General features: G+C 44.7%; 1 long non-coding RNA gene across 1 annotated transcript in view; it reads right to left on the bottom strand.

Annotated features, from left to right (window-relative positions):
• Window positions 1-1,631: 1,631 nt before the first annotated feature.
• LOC122552415 (uncharacterized) overlaps window positions 1,632-19,392 on the bottom strand; it is a 93,274-nt gene continuing 75,513 nt past the window's right edge. Inside the window, exon 5 of the long non-coding RNA XR_015759052.1 lies at window positions 1,632-1,747. This is a non-coding gene — a long non-coding RNA (uncharacterized LOC122552415). The remainder of the gene's footprint in view (window positions 1,748-19,392) is intronic.

The raw sequence follows: 19,392 nt of genomic DNA, 5'->3' as shown, positions 1-19,392 counted from the left end.
TCCCTCCCTCGGTCTGCGCTCCCTCCTCCCTTTGTATCCGCTCCCTTCCTCCCTCTGTCTCTGCTCCCTCACTCCCTCCATCTCGCTCTCTCCCTCCATCTCCCCTCGCTCCCTCCCTCCGCCTCGCTCCCTTCCTTCCGTCTCCCTCCCTCCCTCCGTCTCTCTCTCGCCACTCTCGCTCATTATGTCCACCTGTATCTCGCTCCCTCACCCTATCTCTCCCTTGCCCATCTCTCTCTCTCCGCCTTCTGTCTCTCTCCCCACCTCCCTCCTTTTCTCTTTGACTGAATCTCTCTCGCTCTCCATCCCTCCCTCTCTGTCTGATCACTCTGCCTTCCTGGTTCTTCCCTTTCCCTCTGAGGTGTTGAGAAAGAGAGACTGTGCAGAGAGAGGGAGGGAATTGAGAAGAAAGAGTAGGAGAGAGGAAATGGGGAGGCCAGGTTGGAGTCTGGGCACAGAGGGAGTTAAACCCAGCTCCTGAGCTCAGGGCGCGGTGCCCTCCGCTTCCCTGAGGACCAGGACTTGGGGCTGAGTCTGTCTATCTCCAGCTCAGCTTCTCCAACACAAAGACACACAACAACATCGGTTACTCTGCTGCTCGGCACGCTTTAATCAACATTTTTATTGTTTACAAATGGCAGTGATCGATATAGTCAGTGGGATGGTGCCTTTTCTCACTAGCCCCTGAGTTTTGAGAAACATTGAAATGTTTCCATGTAACCCCCGTGTTGGATAATGAGGGACAAACCAGCGCTACCCTCAGTCTGTTACCATAGCGACAGGCTGCTCCATCGCTGAAACACTGAACTGAAATGAGAAAATCCTGGATGGATTGATTAATGAGGGAATTTGGTGCATGGATGGATTTGGGTGAAGGGATATTTCAGCACATTCTTCAGCTGCTGCCTGAACATAGTCTGGGTCACGGCATAAATCGCGGTGTTTGTGCAGCAACTGAGGAGCTGCAGCATGAAGCTCAATTCCTGCACAAACCAATGCAGATACACAGACCGATACCCAATATCCCATATCCGTCTCCATATAGAATACAGCATTAACATTGACCATAACAGGATGAAATTGGCCGAGATCACAAACAGTAAAATGATGGATTTTTTTCGGTTTCTCATTTCTGTGTCAGACTGAGCGTCCCCATTGATGTGAGCGCGGAATCTCCTGCGGGCTCTGCTGGTCACTTCAATGTGTCTGACGGTGCGAACATTGAGCAGCAGAATCAGGAGAAATGGGACACACGGGGTTAGAATGTTGTGGAGGAACTCGATTGTGACCCAGACACTGGAGAATACTACAGCGGATCTTACATCACAAAACCAGGGGGTGTTCATCAGCCAATACTGAGCCGTGAGCATAAAATACCAGAAAATGTTCTTTAAACAGCTCAGCACAGTCACTGCTCCCAGAACCACAGCCGCCGTTTTCTCACTGCAATATTTACTTTTCAGCTTCTGGCAACAAATGGCCACAAACCGATCAAAGGTGAAAGTGACGGTGAACCAGACAGAGCAGTCAGTGGCTGCATAAAGCAGGACGGCGTGGATATTACACACGGGGACAGAGTACACCAGGAAATAAAACTGTTCCCGATAAACAATGGGAATGTGTCTCAGGATCAGGTCGAGGATAATTACCAGGAGATCAGCCGCTGCCATGGCCCCCAGGTAACGTCTGACACACGGAGACAATCCACAATCTTTATAAAGCAGGACGTAGATGGTCACTACGTTAACTGTGAGGAAGGAAAACAAGCCCATTATCCATCAGCCTGGAGGCAAAGGGACCCGTTTGATCGAGGACCCAGTGAGATTTTCAAATGTGTCCCTGTATTCAGGGATTTATTAAAATAATTGGAGCTGGAATAACAAATGGGAAGGTCGGAATTACTGACAAAAATGTGACATAAACCACAAGAAACCCTCCCTGCCCAAACACACAGAGACACATCCATAAGGACAGATGGTTTCTAGAACATTCCCACACACTTGATCATTCAAAAGCAGACACAGGTCACTCCTTCCCAGTTCCTAATACGGAGGTTGGAAACGTTGCTGTCCTGAAGGATCTCCCAATTTCCTGAAGACAAACAGAGTTTGGGAATTCCTGTATTTTGGTCTAAATTGTGGTCGATCCTATGTCGTGGAGAAATGTAAACGCAGAGAAAACGTATTCACCCCTTTAACTGCCTAAGGGGCCTTCGGAACAATGTCTCCTTCTCCCTGGAACGGGATCTCTTCCCTCGGGATCTTCTCGTTTGTTCAATTCACTGACGTCTGGCCATTCACAAACAATGTCAGGGACAGAACGTTCCGGGGAATGTCAGTTATAGAATATCAGGGACAGAACGTTCCAGGGAATGTCAGTTATAGAATGTCAGGGACAGAACGTTCCAGGGAATGTCAGTTACAGAATGTTTGGGACAGAACGTTCCGGTGAATGTCAGTTATAGAATGTTTGGAACAGAGCGTTCCGGGGAACCCCTTGACCTTCCTTCACCTTTCCCCCTACCCACCCCACCAACATGATGTACTGTGCCTGGACACACTGTAACATTAATGGGGTGAGAGACGGAGGGTCCAACCACAGGAATGGGAACAAAAGGCATTGCCAGATCAGCTGAAATGGTTAGATATACAACATTCTCAATCCACCACACAGAACCAGCCCAGACACCATCAACCCAGAGGATATATCTGTTCACCGTGGAACACAGTGCAGACCAGATCAGTGTCCTGCTCAGTCCAACGCAGCAATCTGTCCAGATTCATTCATTGCACTGGTCAATACAATCCAGCAATCTGTCCAGAGTAGAACACTGCACAGATCAGATCAGGGCATTGATCTATAAACACGGACTAAATATCTGTACAACACCGGTAGCTGTGCAGATCATTTCAGTGCATTGATCTATAACCCCGGACTCGATATCTGTCCAGCACAGGGAGCTGTGCAGACCTCACCCGTGCATTGATCTATAACCCGGGACTAGATATCTGTCCAACACGGGGAGCTGTGCAGACCACAGCAGGGCATTGATCTATAAACACGGGCTAGATATCTGTCCAGCACGGGGAGAAGTGCAGACCACACCCGTGCATTGATCTATAAACCCGGATTAGATATTTGTCCAACACGGGGAGCTGTGCAGACCACAACAGGACATTATCTATAAACCTCAACCAGATAGTCCGACCTATGCAGTGGTCACCCGTGAATTAATCTGTAAACCAGGAGCAGTTACCCTCCCAGCATGTTGGACTATGTACCCCACCATAGTGCATTGATCTGTAACACAGGAGCAGTTACCCTCCCAGCATGTAGGGCAATGGACAACACCCCAGTGCGTTGATCAATAAACCAGGAGCAGTTACCCTCCCAGCATGTCGGACTGTGTACCCCACCCCAGTGCATTGATTTGTAACCCAGGAGCAGTTACCCTCCCAGCATGTAGGACTGTGTACACCACCCCAGTGCATTGATCTGTAAGACTGTATTAGATCCCTGTCCAGCGTTGGGAAACTTGCAGCCCATGCTGGAAGTGACAGGATGTGCAGCTCACATCCATTTCCAGCTCCATCTCTCCATTGTGCCCTGACAAGGGGTGCTGTGTGTGTGAACATCACTGCCACAGAGAGACAGAGAAGGAGGGGCAATCAGTTTAAACAAGAACAAATGGGAGGGGTATTGGTAATAGACAGAGAGGGGGAGACTGAGAGACAGTGTTATGGCAGGATGTGTTCCCAGGTTTCAGAATGCTGAAATGAAAACATTTTAACAGCATGCTGTAACATAAGTGTTTCCAGGAGTGATAGGTGAACAGGATATTGTTGGGAGTTCTGATGATGGAGAGTATTGGATGAGTATTTGATCTGCAGCTTTGTATCTGGACGTAGGGTCAGCAGAGTCTTTGACTCATTGGGCTAAATCTAACAATAATTTGTCTCAGTGCCATTTCCATTTACTGTGACAGAGGGATCATCTACCCGAGGCCGAGCTAGTTTCCTGTTGCTATCTTATCGAACTCACCTCATTAACTACCCACCCTACCCCATGGTGTCCCGCTCATTCAATACCAGCCCGATTCTCCCACCCAATATGGCTGGAGGTACTCACCATCACCTGGGGGCCCCTGGATATTCCATGATCCATGACTCTGGCGCCATCTTTATAAGGCCAGTGAGCACACGGTTGAGCTTTGTCTGTTAGGAGCTGCCCTGCACAGTTTACCCCGAGCATGACAGATAAGGGGTAATTACACCACGGTTTGTCGATAGGGGCACGGAGGGCCTGGTGAATGGGCTTGTACAGAGAGGGACCATTCTCTTCCCATAGGGGGCGACACCACCAGACCCACGAGCATGGTCTGAGCTCACCACCCAGCTCAGTGCGTATCTGCAGTCTGAAGAAATGTCCAGCAATACAGGACAAGTACCAATAACCTTCTCCGCTCTGTCAAGATAAGGGTCACCGTATTCTCTCTGCTCTTCACACTCACGGTATATCTGTTATAGCACTGACCCCCGAACAAGGCTCATGGTCCACCACTCTCACTGCCGCATGCAGCACCTTCTATCTCTCTCTCTCTCTGTCTCTCTCTGTCTCTCTCTGTCTCTCTCTGTCTCTCTCTGTCTCTCTCTGTCTCTCTCTGTCTCTCTCTGTCTCTCTCTGTCTCTCTCTGTCTCTCCCTCCACTTTACCCACCCATATTAAAAACACTGCATGAATACAACACTGTGGACTGACTCCCTCCGTACACCTCACCATGACCATGTCCCCCAACTACACCAGTACTAACAGCAGGGCCACCCACTCCCACCCTGCCCCTCTCCCTCCCTTACTCCCATTCCAGGAGAAACAGCCTGGAATAGGACAGAGAGGGCCAAGCCGTATGGTGGAGTGCCCGATATCTGTTCCCTCACCCCCTCCCCCTGTCATGTGGGGAGGACCCTGGTACGAGCCGGAGAGGACAAGGACATCTCGTGTGGAGATTCTGAAACATCCACGTCCCAACGACCGAGTAAGGAGCAATGTTCAGTGAAGGGCAACTCGCACTTTAAACCCACTGGAAGCTCCGTTTCCCCCCGGCACAACTTAGAAGCCGTGGCTCTGATGCCATCTCCCTTTTGTGTCGAGCTGGTCCAAATGGAATCCCCACGGTCTCGATGGGCAGGAGGGTGGGCTCACAACACATCGTCACCACCACCTCCCAGGAAGGGAGCACGGAGGCTCCCTCCTACACCTCCCCATGTAAACAGCTCAGATACTGAAACTAATCTGTGATAGTTACTGCTCTCCCCACTTGTCCTGACATCTTCAACAATCTGTGCTCATATACACCCAGCGCTCTCTGTTCCTGCAGCTTTTTTATAATGCACAGCCTGTTTTAAACTGTCTTTCATTGTCTTTCCTACGAAAGTGCATCACCTCACACTGCTCTGCACTGATCCCCATCTGCCATAAACCTGAACACTACACCAACGTGTGATTGTCCTGTTAGCGTTCCACACTGTCCTCCAGAGACTTCAGAGTTCTTCCAGGTTCGGTGCCATCTACAAACATTGAGATTGTCACAGCCTCACAGTCCCCATGAAACAACTGAAACCCTGCCCCACACACATGAGTGTGAGCAAGTGAAATACTGCTATATTCCCACGGACAGAGTCGACATGCTGTCAATGAGCAACAAAAATCCTGACATATATGAGACAGAGTAGATAAAATATTGACAAACCACGGAGCAAAAGAAATCAGGATAGATTCCACTTAATGATATTAATCGGGGTGTAATGTGATGAAGTCGAAACCTTGTACTGTATCTTTAAGAGAGGGAATGCTGATCTGAACTGAGAGCTTACAAGCACCTGTGATACAAGAGGATGGCAGACCCAGAAACAATATATTGCTTTAGAGCTGGAATCAGGTAATAAGCAGTTAAGAGAAAGAGGGGGGTCCCAGAGTTGTGAATAGTTAATGTAAAATGTTCACTTTCAGAGTGAAAAAAAATAAATTGATGTTTTTATTTAATCTTTGGAATTTGGCAGATCTGTCCCTCACATTTTAACAGTTTACGTGGCGAATTGCGCATTTCTTTATATTTCATTTAAGTTACCAGATGAGCTTCACGCCGTGTCCTCACCATCCCCGTGTGTATATCTGTGTGTCTCTGTGTGGGGCAGATCTGGCTGTCTCTGTGTGCTTAAAGTGAGGCAATGCCACCCTCTGCTGGCCTCTACACGCCTCTGCACAGGCATTGGCAGAGGGTGAAAACCAACAGGGATTCATTCAGAGAGGGGGAGGGAGAGGGCAGATGCTCACAGCACCATCCAAACTGACGTCGTATCCATGTCCTGATCTAAAAGTTCTCTAAACGTTGTAACTGTTCCTGCTTTCACCACTTCCTCTGGAAGTTCATTCCATACACATGCCAGCTTCTGTCTAAAATAATTACCTCTCATGACTTTTGTAAATCTTTTTCCTTGGCACACCTTAAAATATCTCTCAGTTTTGAATCCACAACTCGATGGAAAATACATAAGCCCTTCAGCTTCTCTGTACCCCTCATTATTTTATAATCCTCTGTAAAGTTACCCCTTCACCTCATACTCTCCAATGAAAAGAGTCTGAGCCTACCCAGCCTCTCCTTAAAGCTCACTCCCTCCTTTCCCAGAAACATCCAGGTTAATCTCTTCTGAACCCTCTCCAGCTTAATAATATCAAGATCAATAATATTAAAGTGAATAATCAAGTTATTTTCTAAGGGTAGGGGAGTCCAAACCTAGAGGACATAGATTGCAGGTGAGAGTGGAAACATTTAAAATGACCTAAGGGGCAGCTTTTTCACCCAGAGTGTGGTGTACCTATGGAATGAGCGGGCCGGATGACCAGACTGGACACATATTCCATAAGAGGTCTCACCAATGTCCTGTACAACCACAACATGCCATCCCAATTCCGATACTCAAAGGTCTGACCAATGAAGACAAGTGTGTTAAACACCTTCTTAACCACACTATCAATATGAGATGCACATTTTAAAGAATTATACAAAGACCCTGAGCTTGGGTTGACTTGTGTGGTTAGGGGAGGAGGGACAGATTGCAGACATAGTCAGTGGGGAGGAGAGGCTGGACAGTAATCAGCGGCTTGGTATCATTTCATGATTTTAGGAAGAGGGCAGTCGCACGTTAGAGGTGGGTAAGAGTGATCGGTGTTTTGGGACTAGAAATTAAGCTCTTCCTTCGACTCTGGTGTTCAGTAATAAATATCTATTTGAGACCCTTCATTGGGCAGAGTGTGTCTGCAGGATTTCTTTCCCAGATATTGCAGACTACAGATAAAAGCGATTAAAGACGTTCATAGTTAATTTCGATGGCATAGCATGTACACTCAATATCCTACAGTTGAGACAAATACCTTGCATTTGTTTAATAATACAAAGTGTTTTGTGTAATTCAGTAATGGTAACCTGATTATAATAAATCCACACAGAGCTGAAAGTGGGCACTAAAATATGACCCAAAATCTGAGTATGGTACTGTAGTGGGCAGTGTCCCTGCCTCTGAGCCAGAACTCTGGATTTGATTCCAATTCCTGAACTTGTGTGGTAGTGTTCCTAGATCTGGACTAGAAGGCCTGGATTCAAGTCCTGCCTGTTGCAGAGGTATATCACAAACACACAGGAGAATACTGTTACAGATTTATGGGTATTGCTGAGTGATGCTAGTGTCCCTACTTCCGGCTGCAAAGGTCTAGGTGTAAAGCCCACAGAAATGTCTCATGATACATCTGGACAAACTGATTAAAATTGATTTAGAATTGTGACTTGATGGAGAAGGAAGAGGTGTCAGCATTGAGGTTCAGAACTTAGGCCCGGGATGATTGAATGTACATCCATTCGTATTGATTGGAGTCACATTTCGCAGCAGTAAAGGTTTATAAAGTCAGAATGGTCATGGATAGGGTGAGTAGTCAGGGTATTTTCCCCTGTTTAGGGGCGTCCAAAACTAGAGAGCATTGGTTGAAAGTGAGAGGGGAAAGGTTTTGTTGAGGCCTAAAGGGCACCTTTTCACACAGAGGATGGTGAACTTATGGAATGAGCTGCCAGAGAAAGTGGTGGAAGCTGGCACAACTACAACATGTGAAAGGCATCTGGATGCCGACAGACCTGCCGAGGTTTTCCAGCAATTTCTGTATTTCTTTAAAAAATGCATGCATTTTAACACAGATATTCTGAATAAATTAAACATTTTATTTTTTAATGACTCAATGCCATGTAAACATATTTCAGATCAACCAAGACCATTTTCTGCTAAGGGTATGGCTCTGTGTATGACTGCAGCAATGATACACTTACATGGAACAGGGAATGTGATGAAGACATAGTTTGGACAATGTACAAGGAGACCTCATATGGTCCAGTTTGGGAGAGGATGACATTACTGTATGATTCAGCTCAGAGAGGGAGAAAATGTAATCTGCCCGAGAAGGAATGGCCTATTGCACTCTCTCTCCTTCATTAGTCCTCATCACAGCAATGTGTGCGAGCTAAAAAAAAAAACTTCTACAGTCATCGTTGCCATTCTTATTTTTACATAATCTCTGCAGAGTTGAAACAGGCCCTTCGGCCCAACAGGCCCATACAAACCTTCCAAAGACTAACCTTCCCAGAGCCGTTCCCCAACATTTACCCCTAACTAATGCATCTCACCTCGAAATCCCTGAACACTACGGACAATTTAGCATAACCAATCCGCCTAACCTTCACAATTTGAGCTGTGGAGGAAACTGGAGCACCCGTTAGAACCTCACGCAGACAGGGGAGAATGTGCAAATCCCACACAGATCGTCGCCCGAGGCTGGAATCAAACCCAAGTTCCTGGTGCTGTGAGGCAGCAGTGCTAACCACTGAGCCACTATGCCACCTTTTTGGAGATCCCTGACCCGAATTCATTGGAATGCCTCACTGCCTAATGCAAAGGGAATTCAGCCAAATCCAACTGTTCCAGAATGAAATTCCATTGCTAGCAGCTTGTGTGAGTAGAATATCTTCAGATGCAGAATCACATTTAGGACAATCTGTTAATTTTTCCTTTTGTCATGAGTTACAATAATATCTGGACAAAGTTCTTTCAACTTCAAATTGCAGAGGATTTGTTTATGTGTGTGTGCGTGTGTGTGTGTATCAGTGTTTTTTGAAAGGGAAATATTGATTATATATTTGCAATACCCAAACAGTTTCCCTTTCATCTTTCCATCATAGTTTGAGTAACATTGCTCTGGATCATAAACGTGTTGTTTTAGCAGATTAAAGAAACTAGCCTGACTTGTTCCTAAAACTGACCCTGACCCAGTCTGAGACCGATATGATCGGCCATATCACCAACCTGGTTACATTTAACATTTGTTGTGAGCAGTGGAGGTGTGGGACTAGAAAAGGTAACAGTGACCCAAAAAGCCGGAGAACTATAGACCGGTGAGCCTGATGCCAGTGGTGGGTAAGTTGTTGGAGGGGATTCTGAGGGATAGCATTTACATACATTTGGGAAGGCAAGGGTTGATCGGAGTAGACAACGTGTCTTTCTGCATGGGAAATCACGTCTCATTAATTTGGTTGAGTTTTTGAAGAGGTGACAAGGAAGATTGATGAAGGCGGTTTGATAGACATTGTCCAAAGGGACTTCATTTAAAGAACAAAGAACAAAAAAATACAGACAAGGAACAGGCCCTTCGGCCCTCCAAGCCTGAGTCGATACAAATGTACTGTCTAAGTCTCTCAATCAATTCCTAAGCATCTGTATGCCTCTACTCCCCATCTGGCCAGACGCATCTTAAATGAATCTACTTTGCCTGCCTCTACCACCTCTGCTGGCAACGCGTTCCAGACGCCCACCACTCTCTGTGTGAAGTTCTTACCGCGTGTATCCTCCGAAAACATTTCACCTCTCACTTTGAAAGCACGACGTTCCGTTATTGAATCCTTCACCCCGGGAAAAAAGTTATGTCTATCCACCCTGCCTATACCCTTCATGATTTTATAAACCTCAATCAGGTCCCCCCTCAATCTCCTTTTTTCTAGTGAAAATAAACCTAACTTACTCAGCCTCTCTTCATAGCTAGTATTTAATTCTGATTGATACACAGATTTGTAAGTATCAGTCACATGGGATACAGAAGAAGCTAGTCACAGTTGTCTTGAAGGAAAAGGGACATTTTTCAGCCTGGAAGCTTGTGACCAGCAGTCTGCTGTAAGAATCAGTACGGAGTTCACTGCATTTCATCATTTATGTAAAGGATTTAGATGTGAATATTGAGGCCATAGTTGGTAAGTTTACAGATGACATCAGAAAGGTGGTGTGGTAGATTATCTCAGAGTACAACAAGACCACAATTAGATGTGACAAAGGGACAAGGAGTGACAGATGAAGTTTAATTTAGATAAATACCGAGGTTTTGCATTTTGGGAAGGCAAATCAGGGCAGAAATTATACACTTAATGTGAGGTCCTGGGGAGTGTTGTGAAACAAAGGGACCTAGGGCTGCAGGTACATTGTTCCTTGAAATTGGAGTCGCAGGTAGACAGTGTGACGCAGAACACATTTGGCACATTTGCTTAATCCGTCAGAGCATTGAGTATAGGAGTTGGGTGCAATGTTGCATCTGTATAGGATACTGGTGAGGCCATTTTAAGAATACTGCATACAATTCGGTTGGCTGCACAAAAGATTTACACAGATGGTGCAGGACTTAAGGATTTAGGGAGAGGTTGGTTAGGTTGACGTGTTTCCCCCGGAGTGCCAGAGACTGAGGGGTAACATTATAGAGCTTGAGAAAATCACCAGGGGCATGGATATTCTGAACAGCCACGTTGTGTTTCCCAGGATAGGGAAGTCATGAACAGGAGAGCACAGGTTGTAGGCGAGAGAGCGAATAACTTAGAAGGGATCTAGAGATAAATGTTTCACACAGAGAGTGGTGTGTGTACAGAAAGTGCTATCAGAGGAAGTGGTGAAGGTGGTAACAATCACACATTTAAAAAGTATCTGAAAGAGGAGGGATATTGGCCAAATGCTGGCAAATGTGACGAGATCAGATTTGATATCTGATCAGAGTGAACAGATTGGTCTAAAGGGTCTGTTTCCGTTCTGCATGACTCTCTGATTCTATAAGAAGGATGACGAAAAATTCTGAAAGGACCTTTCAAGTCGAAATACTGTTCAGTGGAAATTTATCGTGCCTCTATGTTCACATTGATTGAAAGCCTGCTTGTGTTAAATATTTTACAGAGAAGTGGATCACAGATAATGAGATACAGACAGGAAAGTGGGGCTGAGACCACAACATAATCAGCCACGATCTTATTGTCTGGTGGAGAAGGGACGAAGTCTCTAATGACCCATTTCTGTCCCTCAGTCCCATGTTTCTGTGTTCCATTCAGTCCCTCAAATCTGCTAGACAGGAGCAGTTGGAGGCTACTTACTTCTATAACCTGGTGCACAGAAACAGAGAAGACCATTCAGCCCCTGAGTACTGTCACACACACTTTGAAGTGTTTGGGAAATGTAATTGGAAAGTCCAGCCTGGGTATGAAAGAAAGTCTTCATTACTCTTTACAGAGCTTCCCCTCTCTGCAACTTGTGCTTCATTTGTTGGTCATGTTGTAGACCCAGATTCACTGTGAATACGGCCCCCATACCTCACCCAGAGATGGCTCACAAAATCCTCTGGTGTCCGTGATTGCAACATTTAATAACAGAACATTCATGAAAATAACACCCACTAACTTTCCAATAACAGAATGAGAGAACATCAGAAATAGGGGAAGGTCGTTCACTCCCCAAGCCTGCCTTGCCCTTCCCTAAGATCATGACTGATCTGCTCTTGGTATCAAATCTTCTTTCATACCCAATTCTTCATAGCCCTCAACTCTGTGACAGGTCAATCTACGTCCACTTCAAATACTTTCAGTCATCTGGGTCCCCGAACACTCTTGAGAACAGAAATCCTGACATTCAATCCCACCTGTTTGAAGAAAACACTTGCTGCTCCTCTATGATGGCATATTGATATGAACAAAAGACTCAAGGCTTCAGATAAAACTGACTGGCCCTGATATCAAGGCAGCGGTTGACTTTTATTGGTATCAATGAGCTTAACAAAACTGGACTTAATGGGACTCAGAGTAAACTCTCCAGTATTTGGAGTCAAACATGGCACAACGGAAGATGTTCATCATCTCAGTCCTGGGTCACCTCTGTGGGACATCCACAGGGTAGCTTCCTCTTCATAAACATCTACAGCGACTTCATCAATGTCTCCCCGCCCTCACCCTTCCCACCAAAAGATCAGAAGTGGGGATGGTCACTGAAGATTCCACAATGTTCAGAACATTTTGTCCCCCGTCAGCTCCTGAACTGATCTGTGCCCATGTGCAGCAAGACCCGGACACCATTCAGGCTTGTGTAACATTCATGTAACAGCACTGCCTGACACTGCACATTGCCACAGTAAAATAAGAGTTAATTCAGCACCTCATGCTGGTTTCACAGGAATATGAGGAAGCCATTCAGCCCATTGATACTGTTGGAGAAGAACAGGGACAGCCCAGGCAGTGCCTCCAGCCTATTACTCAGGAAGAGAAGGAGTCCAATGTGATGGACCATATCAGAGCCCCTCGAAAATATCTGAAGGTGGTAGCCGGGACTCTAAAGTTTTCTCATTTTAAAGGAAATGCAAAATGTCTGTTCCAGATGCAATGTGACTGGTCAAACTACTCGGTGTGAAGCGCAACACCATTTATTTAAACACAAAAGATAAAATGAAACCAAAGAAAGAGGAATATAGAATAAAGTAATTCTATCGGACAAGTTAACATACTAATAGATCTAGGAACTATTACTAATGAACTGTTCCAATACAGGAAAATCCCATAAACACAGCCCGTGGCAGAAAGGAAAATTCAGGCACAGAATGTCACAAATATTCCTCCAATCCAGGAATTAAAAACTGCATGAAGAGAAAATTCAGAGAGATTAGCAGCCAGGAGAAATTCACTGAAGATTCCAACTCTGTGGAAGACCCCAAGAGTTTCTGATGTTACTGAGAAACCAAATCTCAGAGATCCTAATCTGTGAGAGCTGGCCACATCCATTCAGGCTGCATGAAATGAAACCCAAGGCCTCCCTAGCTGTTTACTCAGTGGGCTTAACTAGTCAGCTTGGTAACAATCGTTCAATCTCCCTCTGAAAAGAAACCTGGACAAAAATAACCTCTAAAAGCTGCAGCATTGTCACACTTGACAGCACATCAAGCTCTCAAACAGGAACTAGGGGTAACCAGTCAGGCCCTTGGCCCTGTCCAATCGGACGAGGAAGAAGCCATTCAGTCCCTTGAGTCAGTTACACAGGAACAGGAGGAGGTCATTCAGCCCCTTAAGTCACTTCCACAGCAATAGTATGAGGCCATTCAGCCCCTTTAGTCACTTATACAGGAACAGGAGAATGACATTCACCCTCAACGAACTTGGAAAGGGACGGAATGAGGTGATTGATGCTGATTCATGATGAATCGCTTATGCCCAAAAGGTGGATTCTCCTGCTCCTCGGATGCTGCCTGACCTGCTGTGCTTTTCCAGCAATCCACTCTCTGCTCCAATCTCCAGCATCGGCAGTCCTCACGGTCTCCTATTTGATGCTCTAACGTGATGAACAACTGGAGCAGAGGCTGCACAGACAGACTGTTCCACGTTGTTCCTCGTGGCTCCATTGGTCATGATAACCACGTGGGAATTTAACATGGTTTTCTATGATTGAGAAGGGAAGCTATATGTCTTGTGTGAAGTCTCAAGACAGAGAAGACAGCCTGGAGTTCTCTATGTAGGGCGGAAGTGGGTGGCTACCTGTTTCAGATGGAAGGTATTGTGGCTGCTGTTGGGGATTATGAGCAACATGCGTTCAGTACGGGTTCACACGCCGACTGCACACTAACGTGGGGAGAGTTAATTTAGGCATATGAACCATTAGGAAAATCATGTTAGACTGATGAATGGACTCGCTAAGTTCAAATAATGCTGATGTTGTTCATGTTGATCTTGTCTTGTGCAGTGTAACCTGTATGCCTTACTCTGTCCAAGCCTATTTCCACTCTATGATCTGCCTGGCCATGCTTACTATGGTCTGCCTCCACTGCTCATAAATAAAGTGTTTCCCTGTACTGAGGTATACATGGCAATAAATCAAACCAATCAATCTTGGTTAAAGTATGGAATTTCTCACCCTGTCAATGTCTCTTTTGGAATAAGTGATCGCTGCCACTCTTTGTGTTTAGCGTCTCCATTTCTTCGTCGCTCACGGCTCTACAGATTAAACACTCAGCTTCTTCACTGTGTCTCCTCATAAAATCATCACCCGTGTCTGTGGTAAGGAGATTATTCCTTACAAAGGAGATCAAATCTGTAGAGAGTACCCCTAATGCTCGCTCAGCAAGGCTCTGCAACTACAGGAAGATGGAATTACTTACGAACTTGAATCATTTTACAATGAAGGACAGCATACCATTGACTGCACCCATTACTTGCACAGGGTTTGATTCGGACCGGTCAGCATTGACTTGTGAGTGGGAGATCATGCTTCCCAAATTTGTTAGAGTTCTTTGATGAAATGACCAAGAAGGTTGAGGAGGGCAGAGCGGTAGACGTCGTCTCTATGGATTTCAGTAAGGCCTCTGATAACGTTCCACATGACATGCTGCTTTGGATGGTTATATCACGTGGAATGCTGTGGGAAATGGCCAATTGGATACACAGTTGGGTTGATGGTCGGAAGCAGAGTGTTTCGTGAAAGGAAGCTTATCAGACTGGAGGCTGGGTCCATTGCTGTTTGTTATCTATTATTTGTCTGAGAATGTACAAGGCATTATTAGTAAGTTTGCAGATGACACTAAAATAAGTGGTAGCGTGATCAGTGAGGAAGTTTATCAGAAATTGCAGCAGGTGGGGAAGTGGGCCGAGAAATGGCAAATGGAATTTAATATAGAAGTGTGAGCTCTTGCATTTTTGAAACTCAAATCAAGGTTGAAATTTCATGGTGAATGGGAGGGCCTTAAGGGGTGGAGTGGGCAGAGAGATCTTGGTGATCAGGTGCACGGTTCTCTGAGAGGGGAGTCACATGTCGACAGGGCAGTGAAGAAGGCTTTTGGGACACTGGCCTTGATCAGGCAGGACAGTGAATATAGAAGTTGAAAATTATATTGCCTTCCAACCCAGGACGTTGGGAAGGCCGCACTTGGAGTATTGCGCACAATTTTGTCACCTTGTTATAGGGAGGGTGTTATGAAATTAGAAAGAGTGCAGAAGAAATTTAAAAGGGCGTTGCCAGAACCCAATTATCTGAGTCACAGGGAGAGGTTGGACAAGCTAGGACCTTTTCTTTAGAGTGTAGGAGACTGAGGGTGGACCTTATAGAACTGTATTAGATCATAAGGAGTATGGATAGGGTGAATGCTCTCAATGTTTTTCCCTGGTTTAGAGTTTCAAAGACGAGAGGGGATTCGTCTAAGGTTAAAGGGGAATGAATAAATGGGACCTGAGGGGTTTCTTCTTCACACAGACGGCTGGTACGTGCATGAGCTGCCAGCAGATGTTGTTGAGGGGGTACATTAACAACATTTCAAAAGCATTTGGATTAATATGCGGATAAGAAAGGACTAGAAGGATTTGGGCCCACTGCAGGGAAATGGGGTTAGAGTGGATGGACATTTACAAGATAGAGACGAACCACTCTGTTAATTAAAACCAAACACTCAGAATAGCTCCCCTCACCTCGTAATCTGTTAATATATGAGTGACACAGATCTCCTAAATTCCAATACTTAAACAAAAATAACAAATTAGTTTCTTAACATAAATAGGGGACACTAAACAACAACAATTCACAAATACTAGCTCCTCTTTTCTTAACTACTTGCTATCTGACTCCAACTGTATAAAAATATGTTGTTCCAAGAACTCACATATTAAACATTACAATCTCAAGACCACACAGTCTCTATCTTCCCCTCTGTGTTCACTCTTCCAGCTGCTGATCTCCCTGGGTCTTGTCTTTTTTTTACTGCAAGGAGGTTTTGAATGAACATGTATCTTTGATAGAGAGTGTTTGAGATGGCCAGTTAGCACTCCTGCTCTACAGCAGTTACTCTGCTGTTGGATGGCAGTACCTCTCCTTCTTGTGTTCAAAGTGCTGGGTTTATATACTCCCCATGATACAATAATTCTCATAATTTGATTGCTTTCCAGGTGTCCAAACAATAATATTCAAATTCCGTTGGCTTCTGGTTTCCTGAGATTATATAAACTCTTTGGTTGTATTTCAATGCTGTCAAAACAGCAACCAAAACTCAGGTATCCATTTCCTAGCTTATGGTGACATGTGGAACAGTCTGACCTTTAGCTGGCATCTGTGGCTGTACTTTCCATTCAGCAAAACCCGTTCTATCTTAAAGTGACCGGACATGCTTTCGGCTTCATAACACCGTTACCCTTCAGGAAAATAAAGAACCATTGGAATGAAATGAAAGCTTCATATCTTTTTCTCGAATTCATAATCTCATTATTATGAAATACAAAAGTATTAATCTCAGTTATACCATTCATATTAATTCTGCACACATATATAACACTGGAATAAGTCAATTCTTATCTACATTATTTCCATTAAATCCGCAATAACACATCTGCTTTCACATTTTTAGGACCCAGAGCCATGTACATTTTGTCAGTTTAAAGTTGGTAACATGAGACATCAATGATGATGATATCATCTAATTAATCTAATTAATCTAATTAATGAGACCATTAATTAGATTAGATTAGATTACAGTGTGGAAACAGGCCCTTCGGCCCAACAAGTCCACACCGACCCGCCGAAGCGAAACCCACCCATACCCCTACATTTACTCCTTACCGAACACTACGGGCAATTTAGTATGGCCAATTCACCTGACCCTGCACATCTTTGGACTGTGGGAGGAAATCCACGCCGACACGGGGAGAATGTGCAAACTCCACACAGTCAGTCGCCTGAGGCGGGAATTGAACCCGGGTCTCTGGCGCTGTGAGGCAGCAGTGCTAACCACTGTGCCACCGTGCCGCCCACAACCACTGTGCCACCGTGCCGCCCACAACCACTGTGCCACCGTGCCCTCATATTCTGGTCTTTAAATATTCCAAAAACTGCGAGAGGCTTGACATTGTTGTCCACAATTGTCTCCGACAGTTTGTTTGTCATATAAACATTAAAATATTGTCAGTCCAGTATGAAACTCAATCATTCTTTTTCAATAATGGAGATGTTTTTTTTCTGGTGGATATTGAGTTTTTTCGCCAAGTAGACAATTAGCCATTCAATTCCATCATCATCTTTCTGTATTGATACATCTCCGAGCCATGTATCCCGAGCATCAAACACAACTTTCAAAGGTTTTCAAAATGTTTGGTGCAGCTAAAACTGGTGCGGTGATTAATCCTGCTTTAAAATTCTCAAATGTCTCCTGGCATTGTTCTGTCCACTACAATTCTGTTTTCTTCTTTAATAAATCCATCAGTGGTGCCAATACGCTGCTGAAGTTTGGAACAAACTTCCGATAGAATCCACTCAGTTCCAAAAACCGAAGCGCCTCTTTCTTGGAGGATTGTCGTGGAAATTCCTCAAAGCCCTTCGTCTTTGTGTTCCATGGGGTCAACCTTCCATGGCCAATGTAATGTCCCAAGAACGTCACCTCTGCCTTCCCGAATTCTGTTTTCTTTAAGTTTATTAACAAGTTTGCTTCTTGTAATCGTTCAACATGCTCTGCCAACTGTAACATGTAAGCTTTAATATCACTTGCTAAAGACACTATATAATACAGATAAACTGCACAATTTGTTCATCTGGCTAAAACTCTGTTCCTGAGTCTTAAATGCGGCTTGTGCATTATTCATTCACATGACATACTCGATAACGTTTTTGTCATATCCAGTATCTTTACCAGATAGTTTAAGTGACACATTCTTTTTAATTTGAAAGGGGACACTAAAACTTTGAAGGGATTTCCTACCACTGCTGGCAATACTAATACGTCATCCCCACGGGAAATCGTCAAAGTTTCAGAGTTTTTATCTGCCACCTGCTTCATTCTATACTGTGTCCACTTCAGGTGCTGTTTAGTTAACTCACCTACTCCATCTAATCTCTCCCTCACCTCACATACGTAATCCAAGTCAGAGATCTCCAACTTCGGTCCATGGCTTCCTAAAACAGCTGAGCGGTAAAATGAGACCCTTGGTCTGACTGAATCTCTCTGTGTAGCCCACAGCGAGTAAAAAAAGCTACCAACTCGTCTACCTCCCTTTTTGCCTTAACACTCCGTAATGGAAATGCCTCTGGAAATCTGGTAGACACATCCATTATCTTCACCAAATATTGGTTTCCACTTTTACTTCAGAAAGGGGAGCTACACAATTAACCATAATCCATGTGAAAGGTTCTTCGAATGCAGGAATTGCCAACAAAGCTGCTGGTTTTATTACTGCCTGTGACTGACCTACCACTTGGTATGTACGATATGTACATCAAAAATTAACCACGTCCTTGTGCATTCCAAGCCACTAGAAATGCTTCTGTACCTTGGCCTGAGTCTTCAATACACCTAGGTGACCTCCCACAAGTTGTTTATGTACTACCCATAACACTGTATATTACTGCTAACACAATCTGGTGCACTTCGGCCCATTTCCCTTCTGCACTAACCTGTTGTGGTCTCCATTTTAATTTTAGATTCTATATTTAACTTAATAACATTCAACAATATATTCGGATTCCTTTTCTGAGTGTGTGTACGTGTATTTTGCAATATATCTGTTGTAAGTCCATTAGCCTTTCGGAACTAAACCCCTCTGCCTGACCCTCTGCCTGTTCAGGTTTTGTTTCCTGCACAGTTACATCAAATAGGGTGTCAGTTAACTCAACATCAGATCGTTTGTCTTTATCTTTGGTTTTCCTTTCCTGCTGTAACTTATGACAGTGGGATCTTGTTACGACACAGTCTGAAAAATATCCTGGGTATTTTTTTAACTCCCCAATTCACTAGTCTTCCTTTGACGTCTCCACCACAGGGGTGCCTCTCCCACCTTGGATCCTGCTAAATCGTTCCCAAGAACAAACTGTAATCCTGGAACTGACACACTGTCACTCACTCTCACTGTTACTTCCCTAATCTTGATTTGGCACTCCAACCTGATGTTACACAAGGGAATGCTTAATTACTGTCCTCATTCCACAAATTATCGCGCTCTTGAGAAACATGTCAGAAAAAGTGAAAATACTTCCATGTCGTACTATTGGAGGCC

Source organism: Chiloscyllium plagiosum, unplaced genomic scaffold, assembly GCF_037043375.1.
Source record: "Chiloscyllium plagiosum isolate Xiang-an unplaced genomic scaffold, Cpla_swu_hap1 HiC_scaffold_13, whole genome shotgun sequence".
NCBI classification, from domain to species: domain Eukaryota; kingdom Metazoa; phylum Chordata; class Chondrichthyes; order Orectolobiformes; family Hemiscylliidae; genus Chiloscyllium; species Chiloscyllium plagiosum.
Note: the sequence above shows the minus strand (reverse complement) of the source record. Positions and strands in the feature narration are given on the sequence as shown.